The sequence below is a fragment of the Antedon bifida genome, chromosome 5 (genome assembly GCF_963402885.1).
Source record: "Antedon bifida chromosome 5, ecAntBifi1.1, whole genome shotgun sequence".
Classification (NCBI taxonomy): Eukaryota; Metazoa; Echinodermata; class Crinoidea; order Comatulida; family Antedonidae; genus Antedon; species Antedon bifida.
Genome location: NC_136230.1, coordinates 11302022 through 11316795, shown reverse-complemented (window position 1 = coordinate 11316795; position 14774 = coordinate 11302022). Strand labels below are relative to the sequence as shown.

The following is a 14774-nucleotide window of genomic DNA, read 5'->3' as shown; positions in this document are numbered from 1 at the left end:
ATATATCGAAAACTACTAAGGCTAGAGAGTTGATTTTTTCAATAACTTCAAAAATGTTCAAAATGTACATATTTATATTCGCTCTAATAAAACATTTTACGAAAAAATGACCGGAAATACAACAATTGACCCTCGACCCCATTTATCAATGTTTGCATACATAATGCGACTAAAATGTCTGTAGAGACTTCGTTTTGGACTCAAATAACTCTGATACATGTTTCCTATAGTCAGCATAGGACCGCTTTGTAATTCCCAAAATCACGCCTTCGTCATGCACCTCAAAATTATGCTAATTAGTAGTACAAATTACATGAAATATGCAAATAAGGGGGTGAATAAATAAATAAATAAATTACAGTCTTCCCATATCTCAGCGACGAAGGCGTATCTCTATACTTCGGTTTGGGTTTTTTTTGGCATGGTTGGAATTCCCTTTTTTCGTATTAGTTTATGTACAGCGCTTAGAGGTTTCACAACATTAGGCGCTATATAAATCCAGGACGTATCCGGATATTCACCCCCTGGACATTTACCCCCCGGAAAACTACCCCCCGGACAACCACCACCTGGACAACTACCCCCTTAGGACAACTACCCCTTTAGGACAACTACCCCTTTAGGACAACTACCCCCCGGACAAATACCCCCGGACAACTACCCCCTTAGGACAACTACCCCCTGGACAACTACCCCCTTAGGACAACTACCCCCTAGGAACAACCTGACTCTGCAACAGTGTATAATAGGTAGTTGACCGGGGTAGTTATCCTAAGGGGGTAGTTGTCCTAAGGGGGTAGTTGTCCTAAGGGGGTAGTTGTCCTAAGGGGGTAGTTGTCCTAAGGGGGTAGTTGTCCTAAGGGGGTAGTTGTCCTAAGGGGGTAGTTGTCCTAAGGGGTAGTTGTCCGGGTGGTAAACATCCGGGGGGTAACTGTCTAGGGGGTAGGTGTCCTAGAACCATCCAGGATATTAATATTATAATTATTATTATTATTTCTCAATATTTGCATATAATGCAACTAAAATGTATATACAGACTTTGTTTTGGCCTCAAATGACTCGGATACAGGTTTATATAGCCAGTATAAGTCAAGCACCCCGAAAGTATGCAAATTAGTAGTACAAGCTATATGAAATACGCAAATTACAGTGAATTGCCTTATGTATGTCGAAAACGCTAATGACCGATAGAGATATGGCAACTTTCTTGTACTATTAATTTGCATACTTTCAAGCGAAGTAACAGAGGTGTGATTTTGAGAATTACTAAACAGTTCTATGCTGGCTATAGAAAACCTGTATCTGCGTCATTTGAGGCCAAAACAAAGTCTGTACAGACATTTTAGTTGCATTATATGAAAATATTGAGAAATAGATTTGAGGGTCAAATGTCATAATTCCGACAATTTTTGCGTAAAATGTTTCATTAGAGCGAATATAAATATGTACATTCTGAATCAACTCTGAATTCAAATCAACTCTCTAGCATTAATGGTTTTCGAGATATGGGAAGACTGTAATTTCACCCCTAATTTGCATATTTCATGTAACTTGTACTAATAATTTGCATACTTTCAAGGTGTGTGACAAAATTATGATTTTGGGAATTACAAAGCGGTCCTATGCTGACGATAGGAAAACTGTATCCGAGTCATTTGAGTCAAAAAAATTATCTACAGACATTTTAGTCGCAATATGTATACAAACATTGATAAATAGGGTCAAGGGTCAATTGTTGTATTTCCGGTCATTTTTTCGTAAAATGTTTTATTAGAGCAAATATAAATATGTACATTTTGAACAAGTTATTGAAAAAATCAACTCTCTAGCCTTAGTAGTTTTCGATATATAGGAACCTGTAATTTCACCCCCTAATTTGCATATTTTATGTAACTTGTACTAATAATTTGCATACTTTGGAGGTGAGTGATACAGGTGTGATTTTGAGATTTACTAAACAGTTCTATGTTGGCTATTATAAACCTGTATCTGAGTCATTTGAGGGCAAAACAAAGTCTCTACAGACATTTTAGTTTCATTATATATGCAATATTGAGAAATGGGGTCGAGGGTCAAATGTCATACTTCCGGTCAATTTTTTGTAAAATGTTTCATTGGAGCAAATATAAATATACATATTTTAAATATTTTAGTGAAAAAATCAACACTCTAGCATTAGCGGTTTTCGAGATATGGCAACGCTGTAATTTCACTCCCTAATTTGCATATTTAATATTACTTGTACTACTAATTTGCATACTTTCGAGGTGCATGACGAAGGTGTGATTTTGGGAATTATAATACAGTTCTATGGTGGGTATTGAAAAACAATATCCAAGTCATTGAGTCCAAAAAAAAAGTCTCTACAGACATTTTAATCACATATTTATGTAAATATTGAGAAATGGGGTCAAGGGTCAAAATCTGGTACTTCCGGTCATTTTTTTGTAAAATGTCTCATTAGAGCAAATATAAATATATATATTCTGAACCAGACTGTGCAAAAACGAACTCTCTAGGATTAGTAGTTTTGAAGATATGGTAACCCTGTAATTTCACCCTAATTTGCATATTTAAGCTAATTTGCATACCTTCGGGATGAGTGTCAGAGGTGTGATGCTCAAAAAATAATCACCTTATCATATGTAACCATTTAAAAAAAAAAAATCTCTGTTTGCAATTTGTTTCACTCAAAATGCTAGATTGACTAGCCTATGGGGGAATTACAATAATTTCCTTTAATCTTTGATCTGCTTTGATCTCACTCTCCCCTAATATACCAAAATGAACAATAATTGATCTCTTGATTAAGAGAATTTAATTAGCAGCCAACGTTTCACCAATGAAAATTACTGTCAAACCCAAGAAAATATCATAGGCGCGCCTACTTTTTTTAATTTGTATTTACTACACAAATGTTATAATGTAAAAGAAAAATACTAGTGTCAAGTTTTTTTTTAAAATTAACTTAGGCGCACTTTTAGTAAAAAAGTGTTGTAATTGTATTTTAGAACCATAGGCATCATATTTTGAAAAATTAAAAATGTCCAAATCATCTAAAATTCTAGTAAATTACCCAATTTTTATACTAAAGATAAATAAATACATATACAATTATTGTACCAAATTTGAACAAAATTGAAGTTGGTTAAGTATTTTTCCGCGATGGTTTTTGAATGATGTTTTTACAGTTTTATTTTATCCAAATCATACTAAATTTCTATTACTAATAAAAATCTAACTTTCCGATATACTGTATTACAATTTTGGAATTAAATACTTTTTTATGAGTGGAACACACTTACGATATTAAATATTAAATGTAATGTAATTATTAGTCATAAATTAGATATTATTTGACTTTTTTCCCCGTTATTTGAAACCTACGCGAAATAATATGAGAGGACGCTGTTTTACTGGTAATAGATATGGTTATTGTGTGTTCTATTCTTCCGCTCGAGTATTCTTTAACCCCACAGACTACATCGCCCAGATAGCGAGATCCTAAATATGTTTGTATTCTTATACTATAGGAAAGGTGATTCCATTTTGCTAAAGGAACCTTTATAAATACAATAGCTTTATTTATTTGCAGTTTATTCAACAAGAAACGGAAATTAAATATCTAAATAAATAAAGTATAGACATCATGAATTAAATTAATAAGTACTTTTAGTACGAGAAAATGTATTATCAATGGGCAAAATATGTAGCATTGATGCCATAAAAAATAAATTGACGAGTCTCGGTAAATATGTAGGCTAGCTCGTGGTTCAGTGTAGCGGAGGAAATTCACTTTAGCTGCGTATCTTTATTACCACTCCGCGAGAGAAGTTGGCCTAACGGGTAGGCCTAGGACTTGTAGTGTGGGGGGCCTAGCAAGTCAAGCAGAGTGCCTCGGTCAACCTACGTTCCCTAGTAGGTAGAAGGTTAAGTTAGACCAGTCCATTTAGGCCTACTATAGCGGAAAAAGTTCTGGTGGTTCTACTTTTTTTATTTGTATTAAATGATTTATCAAATGGATATAGTATGTACATTATTCTATGAATTATGATGCGGATTATCGGGTAGCACATTATTTTAAATGGATAGCATGGATTGGGTAGCACAATCAAATGGATAGCACATTGGGTAGCACATTATTTCCGGTAGCACATTATTTGAAATGGATAGCACATTGGGTAGCACAATCAAATGGATAGTAACTGTACATTATTCTATATGGATTATGATGCGGATTATCGGGTAGCACATTCCTTCAAATGAATAGCACATTATTTCAAATAGATAGCATGGATATGGGCAGCACAATCAAATTGAGCACATTGGGTAACACATTGCATTAAATGGGAGCCTTGTGCAGTTATTCTATGCGGATCATTATCGGGTATAGCACATTAAAATTGGGAGGACATAACAATAATTTAGTATTAATTATCCGACTAACTTCATGATCTTTCAATAAATATATGCGTGTTATCTGAAAAAGGACATATCTTGCCAGATACAGAACAGCCGTTTCTTGTTGTTAGACATGAACCGTACAAGAGAATCGGGTGGAATTACCGTGTACCGTATCGGATTTTCCATGGACAGTTGCCCCTACTACATTCCGGCCAACGACCACAATAATATAGTCATATATACATTATAATTAGACAGAATGATAATTTGTGTTTATATGTTAATAATCAGTGATCAAAATAATGAATATAATTCACTTTTTTAACTGCGATAACATTGAGCTACAGTACTGTACGTTGAAAATATAAAATAATTGTGACTGTATGTAATGAACCATTATTTTAAAACGACACCAGCCTTTAAATATTTTCATTATTTTTGAACGTTTTTAAATGTTATGTACGTCATCAAAACATAATATGTTACGTTACTAAATAACATAAACACTATGTGATGATAATATTATACATTTGCATTAGGCTACATCTAAAATTATCTGAACGTTTGTCTTGAACGTTTTATAAATGTTACATTGGTACGTTATCAAGACGTTAAAATGTTACATTAATAAATAACATAAAAACTAAGTTATTAAAAAACGTTTCTATAACATTATTATTACATCTTAAATTAACGTTAGTTTATAGTTTGTATTTTACGTTTGTATAACGTATTTTTGAACGTTTGTCTTGAACGTTGTATAAATGTTATATTGGTACGTTATCAAGACGTCAAAATGTTACATTAATGAATCACATATAAACTACGTTATTATACTACGTTTTTATAACATTATTATTACATCTTAAATTAACGTTAGTTTATAGTTTGTATTTTGCGTTTGTATAACGTATTTCTGAACGTTTGTCTTGAACGTTGTATAAATGTTATATTGGTACGTTATCAAGACGTCAAAATATTACGTTAATGAATAACATATAAACTACGTTATTATAATACGTTTTTATAACATTATTATTACATCTTAAATTAACGTTAGTTTATAGTTTGCATTTTACGTTTGTATAAAGTATTTCTGAACGTTTGTCTTGAACGTTGTATAAATGTTATATTGGTACGTTATCAAGATGTCAAAATATTACGTTAATGAATAACATATAAACTACGTTATTATAATACGTTTTTATAACATTATTATTACATCTTAAATTAACGTTAGTTTATAGTTTGCATTTTACGTTTGTATAAAGTATTTCTGAACGTTTGTCTTGAACGTTGTATAAATGTTATATTGGTACGTTATCAAGACGTCAAAATGTTACGTTAATGAATAACATATAAACTACGTTATTATAATACGTTTTTATAACATTATTATTACATCTTAAATTAACGTTAGTTTATAGTTTGTATTTTACGTTTGTATAACGTATTTCTAAACGTTTGTCTTGAACGTTGTTTAAATGTTATATTGGTACGTTGTCAAGACGTCAGAATGTTACGTAAATGAATAACATAAAAACTACGTTATTATAATACGTTTTTATAACATTATTATTACATCTTAAATTAACGTTATTTTATAGTTTGTATTTTACGTTTTTATAACGTATTTTTCAAACGTTAGGTCTGAACGTAATATAATTGTCACATGTAAACGTTATTAAAACGTTAATATGTTACGTTACTATACAACAATAATCAAACGTTTCTCAATTACGTAAATAAAACGTTGTGAAAACGTTTTTGTATTAACGTAATTTTATTCACATTATGTAACGTTTTAATGACGTTGTGACAATGTACTTTTGTAACGTTATTATCAGAAACCAAACTATAACGTTCGCGAATGTTGTCATAACGTTATGTGTTTGCTGGGGTAGGCCTACAGACAACACAGCATGCCATTTTCGTTTTTCATTTTTGTTGCATTATTCTGCCAGTCACGCATGTGCCATCGGACCTCGCCAACGTGCAATTTGTTTTGAAAATAACAAATGGGTGTTTTCCGATTTTTTTTAAACATGTAATTCGCTCGGATCGTCAGCTTTTGTACCTGATTTAAAATACCATATTCTTTTATATATATTACTATAGGATACTAAAATAAGCTCTTTCACTGTGCATAAACATGCACATGTATAATACCACCAAATTATGAGTCAGAATCAATAATATCACAAGGCATTTAATGAAAATGCAGACCGTCTTAAAATTACGTGACATATTTCGATAAATCTATTCTCATGCTAATTATTGGCTCATTTAAACGCAACTGTGTAGTACGTATAGGCCTACAAGTACTCTAGGCTTTGATTTCAGTTCTGATGATGAGAATATATTTATCGAAACATGTCAAGTAATTTTAAGACGGTCTGCATTTTAATTAAATGCCTCACTCATACACAGACACGTGTCCTCCCTTCATTTCTGAGGAATAGAATATATTTTATCAAACTAATTTCTAGTTACCAATAGTAAAATGTAATTCACGAACTCATTTTCATTGTGGTTCACGCGTCGATATCTGTGCTGTATAAAACTCTAATGTTATATACAAAACACAAATTGAGTTTGTTTAAATGAGTTCAAATAAAAAAATTGGACTCATTTTTAAGACAGGGCCTAATTCCCAGGGTGCTATTTTTACATAAATCATCGTTATTTATTCGTTTCTGTAAACGACAATGTACTATAGTCCTGCGGTACGTACATTTTTTACGCTGAAATTGCTGTGTATTCGAGAACCATCTGTAAACACGGCCTAGATAGTACGCGAGCGTACCATCTAGTATATAATAACTATCTGTAAACTCCCTGTCGCACTTTGTAATAATCGTCACATAACACTTTGTAATACCTGTCGCGCGCACTTGGTGACAAAACTGTCCAAAACCTTCGCACTTTCGTTTTCAACAACAACATACAAAACCAATGAAGCAAAAATGTATACATATCATGAGTAGTTAAAAGACAGACTATACTCATAAATTTTTCTATTTTAGGTTATATGCATGCAAATTATAATTTTCAAAAGCAATATATTTTTTTTAACGCCCTAATTAGGGCATAATAACGCCGTATTAGGGCGTTAAAACGCCGTAGTTAGGGCGTTATTAAGCCCTGATTAGGGCGTTATAACGCCGTATTAGGGCGTTATAACGTCGTAGTATGGAGTCGAGTCATGTGCTTAAAAAATGTATAACATTCACAAGGTTTTAAATATCAAAACAATCAATTTGTTTAAAGGTTTTTGTTAAGATAACGCAATTAAAAAGTTACTGCGAAGATGATTTTAAACTACAAAATGTAAAAACAATGCATTACTATAGAGAATCGCTGTACAAAATAAACGCGTAGAGCCAGCCAGAGCCGTTAAATTAAATGGATTAAAGCTATTTTTTTTGGTTTAAAATCATCAAAATAATGTTATTATTGTTTTAACAAAAACCTTTAAACAATTTGATTCAATCCATTCAAAGTCGCAACTCTTTATGGCTCTGGGTTTGTTGATGTACTACGCATGCGCATGTACGTGTGAACGGATTGTAAAATTAGGGCGTTATAACGCCCTAAAACGGCGTTATAACGCCGTATTTTTATAAAATAATTTTTATCTTTGGCGGAAATCAGCCACCGTACTTACATTAGGTTGTTTACTACTACAATGCCTAGAACGTAGCATGTACCAATATCGCGCACGCTGGCACATCATATACAACAACAAGTTACAAAGGGTCACGATCACCGATTTAAAAAAATTAGAAGTTATATAAATCCAAATAATGTTATATTTTGTAAATGTTAATAGTGTCTTGTAACCATGGAAACTGGGAGAAACCATGAAATTTCACTTTAAAAGAGCAAAAACAACAGTTTAGATAAATCTCTGTTATTTTTTCTAGAATCGCCTTGAATCTAAACTATTTTAATGGTTTTATTTTAAAATTACGATAATAATGCGATTAGATTATAAACTTTCTCCGATAACACAGCAGCACTACATTATATTTCAGAAACTTATAATCTCTACAACTTTGTTTGCTATGAAACTCAACCGTATTGCCGTGAAATGGCAATTGCAAACACATCCAGTGTTGTTTATATACACATGATATCAATTATTTATAGCGAAATGATATTGTTGCCTCTATTTTCTGAGGAGACCAGCCGTGAAAACTAATGGGCTTACTTACGACATCTAGGCTATAGGCCTAAATATCTTTTCTTCAGTTGCTTACGCTTGCATTTTCTCCTACAGTATTTGCGACAAAAATTAACGTTTTTGGGCTTGATGAGTTCAATCAGTAGCAATGTAGCATTCTTTGGAAAACTATAAATTCAGTGTTCGTTATGTAGCAGGTCACTCACTTTTCTGAAATTCATGTTGTTGACCATACTCAACTAAAGTAGACTATAGACCTGGGCTGCTTTAACCACTAAGGTATTGTAAACAGATGTGATATTTCTAAGTATCATCCAGCACAGGTATGCAATTACCACCCTGTATGATAACCACAGTATCCTGTGTATAACCACAATAAATATTACTAATCATTTTATACCAGTAGATTAGAATACTTTTAGTTAAGTTACTTTCACTTGTACATTGAACATCGAACTATAAAGATCATATTAGTATTAGCAACTACGCCTCGTGTATATTTTAAAAACTATAACAATTAAGTTTCAACTCCTATTAATTGCCTTATTTTATGGAATTGAAAAGTGGCCGATAACGGAAGGTTCTGCCGATAGAGGGGCAAAATCACGTATTATGGCTATGCACGATATTTGTTCGGCTTTCTTAACGCAACGGGCCTCTAAATTCTCCAGTTAATTGTATTTTATTGTTTATGATCAGGTGGCTTAGTATTATTTATGATTTTCAGACAAAGCGGTCGGTCTAAATCTGTGTAGTTTTCTCATCCCGTCTTGAAAACACAGGAATTTTCTTCACAGAAAGATTTTTAAAACCGATTCTAAATAAATAAATAAAGGATGATCAAAATTGTATTTTTAGTCGACTCTACAGCGCACTATGTCGGTCGGTCGGTAAACACTAACTAAAATTTGCGTACGGGAGGTAATTTACCATACAAACACTAATGTATTGTAAACAAATTTGCCGCGGCCACTCACGTGAAATGGCTGCTTACAGGAGGTCCACTAATTAGATGAAGAACAAACAGGCTTTTTGAAAGTACGGCCGTTAAGGGAGGTGGCCGCTTTCGGGAGGTGGCCGCTTTCGGGAGGTGGCCGCTCACGGAGGTTCAACTGTAATACTAAAATACAAAACTCTGAATTGAATTTTAAATCATCGTATATGGCAATGTAGGTCCATGTTAAGGAGACTAATTAACATATAATGTTTCAATATACCATTAATGTGAAGTTACACCAACCACTTAGTGTGGTCTAAAAAAAACAACAATTCTCGAAAACATATTTGTAGCTTTTTGTAAATACATATTATTCATTTAGATGTTTTATTTGCACTCATATTTTAATTATGATCTTTTTCATTAATAAACTAAGTTGTGTGTTTGCAAAGGTCTATGTTTTATAATAAACAATATATTTTTAAGCCACGGTGTTACCCTGTAATAATAAGAGAAATGTGCGTATCCAAACTATGTAATATCTACCGATCAGAGAACACAGCGCATTACAATAAATAAAACAATACATAAATTAAGAACGAAATCCAAGGAGCCCGAGAAAAATCTAAGTTAACTCTAAATCTGTTAGAAGGAACAATTTTAATGTTTATCATGTCATGTAAACATTCAAAATGTACTACATTATAATATGATTATGTACGTTTTTTAGGAGTTCACATGCTTTGTCGTGTCAAATAAAACGGTCTCAATTACAAATGTCACCTACTATTATGTGCACAAATACACAATTTTGGTTTGCAGACATCATGTGTTTACCAATACACTAATATGTTTACATTTTCAACTCATTACAGTATTGTCTCTGTCAAGGCAGGTGAAACACTCGACATTTTATAACACAAAATGTAAATAACCTGCAATATGAAAAACCCACTCTGGAATTGACATTGTAAATAAAGCACTAGAGATCTTAAATGGCAAGACAATAAGTATTATTACTAAGGCTATCAAAAAGGCCCATGCTCAACGTTTTTACTTGTTGCATATTTTGAGGTTAAACCTCCCATTAGGCCTACGGGTTTTTTTTAAATCGGTCATTGAAAGTATTCTCACTTTTTTCATTGTTGCATGTTTTACCGGGACCACATGTAAGGATAAGTTGGAACTCAAATGTATTGTTAAGTATGCTTCACGTATACTTAGAATTTAGCAGATTTCAATTTGATTGATTAGAGATCACTTTACTAAGAAAACACATTTGATTTTGCAAGACCCAACCCATCTCATATGCACTATTTTTGAAGTTCAAGAAAGCGGTCCATCACCCCTCGTACAAATATATTCCGTAATAGTTTTTACGATTTAGAGCACTGAATGTTAGGGAATGTCTTTTTTAATGGTGATTTTTCTGTTTTTGTGTTGTATTGTGATGTATCCTACAGAGCAACACTATTTTATGAAAATGGTACACTAAATAGATATGATCGAGGTATCCATTTGATTTGGTAAAACATATTTTTTTTTAAACGTATCCCCTCCCAGTAACGGCAAAATGAAACCAATAGTTAAGAATTTAGCAGTCAAAATGTGTTACCTGAACACATTTTGGAGCCTGGATACATTTTTAGTCGTAACTGCCAGTTCTAACGCAAACACCACTTTCATAATATATATGAATTGGGGCTGTTTTAACTTTAAAAGTTCCATATGACAGTGCGTATATACGGGGCGCCGTTTGAGACATTGCTAATTTTGTCAAAATATTACAATTTTGTCTACACATAATTAATTTTGTATATCAATGTCTCCAACAAACAATTCTAAAGGTTGAAGTGTTCAACCGTCGTAAATTTACACTAACCGTATTGAACTACAGTATTATATTACCCAATCAGGGCACTGTACAGTATCTATAGGTTCTTTTATAATTGTAGCAAAATAACTGGCAGCAGAACTAGTGCCACCTTTCATATTAAGGACCACAATTTCTTACCGAATTTGCAATATATAAATACTACGTATAAAAGTACCGTACTATATAAAAAAAAAACTATACAAGCAAAACAAATGCATGCATATATACAATACATTATCTTAAAGAAAACATCAAAGGTTATACTCTTTATTTAAGTTAAAGCTTAGGTACAGACATGAATTTTAAATATAATATCTGGTTAATTGTACATAAATCAACTAATTGTAATAGAAATCAAGACGAAAAAACATGGACTTCCCTTAAAATGGTTATGCTGGCCGCAGTAGCCTTCCATACAATATTTGTGGGGTTTCATATTGTAACTTTTCGCGGCACTGTTTTGCCTATAGTTAGATAAATCAGTCATAAACTTCAGTCGTACCTTTGTAGGTAAGAAATATTAGTTTAAAATGGATAAATCACTATAATTGTTGAATCAGCTTGTTTTAGATATATTTAGGATACTATTGATATTAATGTTATTGCATTTTGAGAATCTATATAATAGTTTTGATTGTGTATAGTTCGAAGGGTGAACTAGCTATCCCACAGTATGCACACATGTGCGCGAGATGCTGTATAGCCTAGGTCTGCGGGATGGTTTCTTCTTAGTTGCTATGGCAACAGGGATAGTGTTGAAAAGGCGACTGGATGTACCTTTCTGATGGTTATGTTTAGGGTGATCCCTTAATGCTTACATTTGTTGTATTTTGTACTTTTTAATAGTTTTATAGATTTCGTAGATTGTCAGTTATAGTTTTTTCCTTTATAGGTATTAAAGTTTAACAGTAGAAATTCACAGATGTTTTTCATTGTGCTGCATCCATAGGCTCACAGTTTTGTAAGTTATGTCATACTATAAAAGATACTGTATGTAAACAACAAACTATGTAACAATTTAATTAACAATAATATAGCATATATAATCATATTCATATGATAGCAAGGTTTAAAGTATTTCATATGTACTACTGTATTTGAATATCAATTTGAAGGAATTATACTTTCTGTTATTTTCACACATATTCAATCTTGAATAAAACGGTTATACCTAACGGAGCATTTCTAAGCTGTTTGATTTTGTGTCCGTGAAAATGGTCAAATACAAAATTTGGTAAAATTCTGCTATAAAAACCAGGAAGACTTTTTTCAGTAGTTAAGTAGTTTAACCTAGTGTAATAACATGTCTGGTGGCTTCCTAGAAGATGAACAAAGATGGTGGATATACGGTGGATAATGTTTGCTATAGCATGAAAATAAAACTCTGAAGTTGAATAAAATACTAGAAACGTAAAATTCAAGTTATATTATCTATTTAGTCATCTGATAACATTTTTTACCACACTGTTTATTTTTCATATTCTTTTTTTCAAATTGCCTCTCTATTTACAACATTTGTGTACAAAAGAATAGAGATTTTACTGTGTAATTTGAACTATCCCCCCCTGATAATAATCTGCTTCTTTTCAACACGCTTGTGTTAACACAAATACAATCCCAAAAATTATGAAACATAGGGGAAACTATAGACCGATATTCATTGGAATGTAAGATCAAATGGCCTTTACGTTAATTTTACTTGATCACATCGAATTGATTTCAATACAATATTAAATAGCTTTTTGTAGAAGACTACTATAATATGATGTTTGTTATTATTTCAGGATGGATTTTCACCTTTAAATGTGGTAGCACAAACCGGCCACACAGATGTTTGCACTACTTTGCTCAAGGCAGGTGCTAAATTGGATCTTCCAAACAGTGTAAGTTTTACAAATATTATTAATAACAGGTGCTATATAATTCAGTGTGATTACAAAAAATAATAACAATTTTACAATTTAATGGGCGTGCCGTTAATAAAATAGAGGTTAATGAACCAACCACAATGCGGGTCATATTATAGATAACTAGCAATTACACCCGCCCCATAGTTTAAAGCCTTCTCAGTACATAACACCTGACGCCAGTACCTCCCTATACTCAACAACCCCCACACTCTTTTTAAAAAACAAATTCTTCCCAGGACAAATTCAATTCAACTTCAGCTTCAAATTGAGAGAGTATACATAGCTACGATAGGCCTATTTTTTAAGTTGTTGTAAACTGTGTAAATAAATAGGTGTCATTTTGGCTGATAATTAAAATATCTAATTTTGATACTGCGGGCCCCCAGCCTTCTTTCTCCTCTCTCCATCCAAGCCACAATCAACAAAACTTAACTCCTCCCCTGGACAGTTCAAATGTAGTAACTTTTCCTATTACAATTCCAATCATATAGTCTACTTCATTACGCCAGTATTTTCGCTCCTCCTCCTCCCCCTTCAAACACACCCCATATACTGGGTGATGTGTTTAAGAATGTTCCAGTTGGCCATCCTCCCAACCCATATAATCTCTCAGTGGCAGTTTTCATCCCTACTATCTTCTGAACCCCAACTACCACACCTAATCTCCCTCTCCCACCAAATCCTCGGACTTTTTGAAATGTAGTTTAAAACCTTCCCGGTACAATTGCGATCATTTTGATACCCCATATATATGGTTACATGCAGAAACAGAAATTTGTATAACGAACAAACATCGGAAGTGGGCCATTTTGACCACATTGTGGCCCCTAACTTGGATCCTAGATGATAACAGTAATTAACATGTATATGTTCACACAGGAAATGGATGTCTGTAATGAGACAATCCAAGAGACCGATACATAGCTGGATATGGTTAAAGTACTTTGCTAAATGTGTAAATGAATAGGTGTCATGTTGGTTAATGATTAAACAATATGTATATCTATATTTCCCCAAACGCCTTCTTGAGGATAATTCAAATACTGTAAAACATTTGTAGTATAATTTTACAATTCGATAGCCTACAACCCCGAGCCAAAGCAAAAATGACATCACAACCCACACCTTTTTTTGAAATGTAGTTAAACCTTCCGGGTACAATTGCGATCATTTTGATACCCCATAGTATGGTTGAGTGCAGAAACAGAAATTTGTATAACGAACAAACATCGAAAGTGGGGGAAAGTGGGCCATTTTGACCACATTTTGGTCCCTAACTTAGAACCTAGATGGCGGATGATGTTGAAATATAATTTAGAACCTTCCCGGTACAATTCCGGTCATATGTAAGGTTACGTGCAGTAACAACAATTTGTACAACGAACAAACAAACAGACAAACAAACAGACAAACAAACGTACACACTCTCTCACTTATAATATAATAGATGTAATGTAATTT

General features: G+C 32.9%; 1 long non-coding RNA gene across 1 annotated transcript in view; it reads left to right on the top strand.

Annotated features, from left to right (window-relative positions):
• The window catches only part of LOC144842723 (uncharacterized), a 250709-nt gene extending 238396 nt beyond the window's left edge, over positions 1-12313 (top strand). Inside the window, exon 3 of the long non-coding RNA XR_013612162.1 lies at positions 12296-12313. This is a non-coding gene — a long non-coding RNA (uncharacterized LOC144842723). The remainder of the gene's footprint in view (positions 1-12295) is intronic.
• Positions 12314-14774: the final 2461 nt, after the last annotated feature.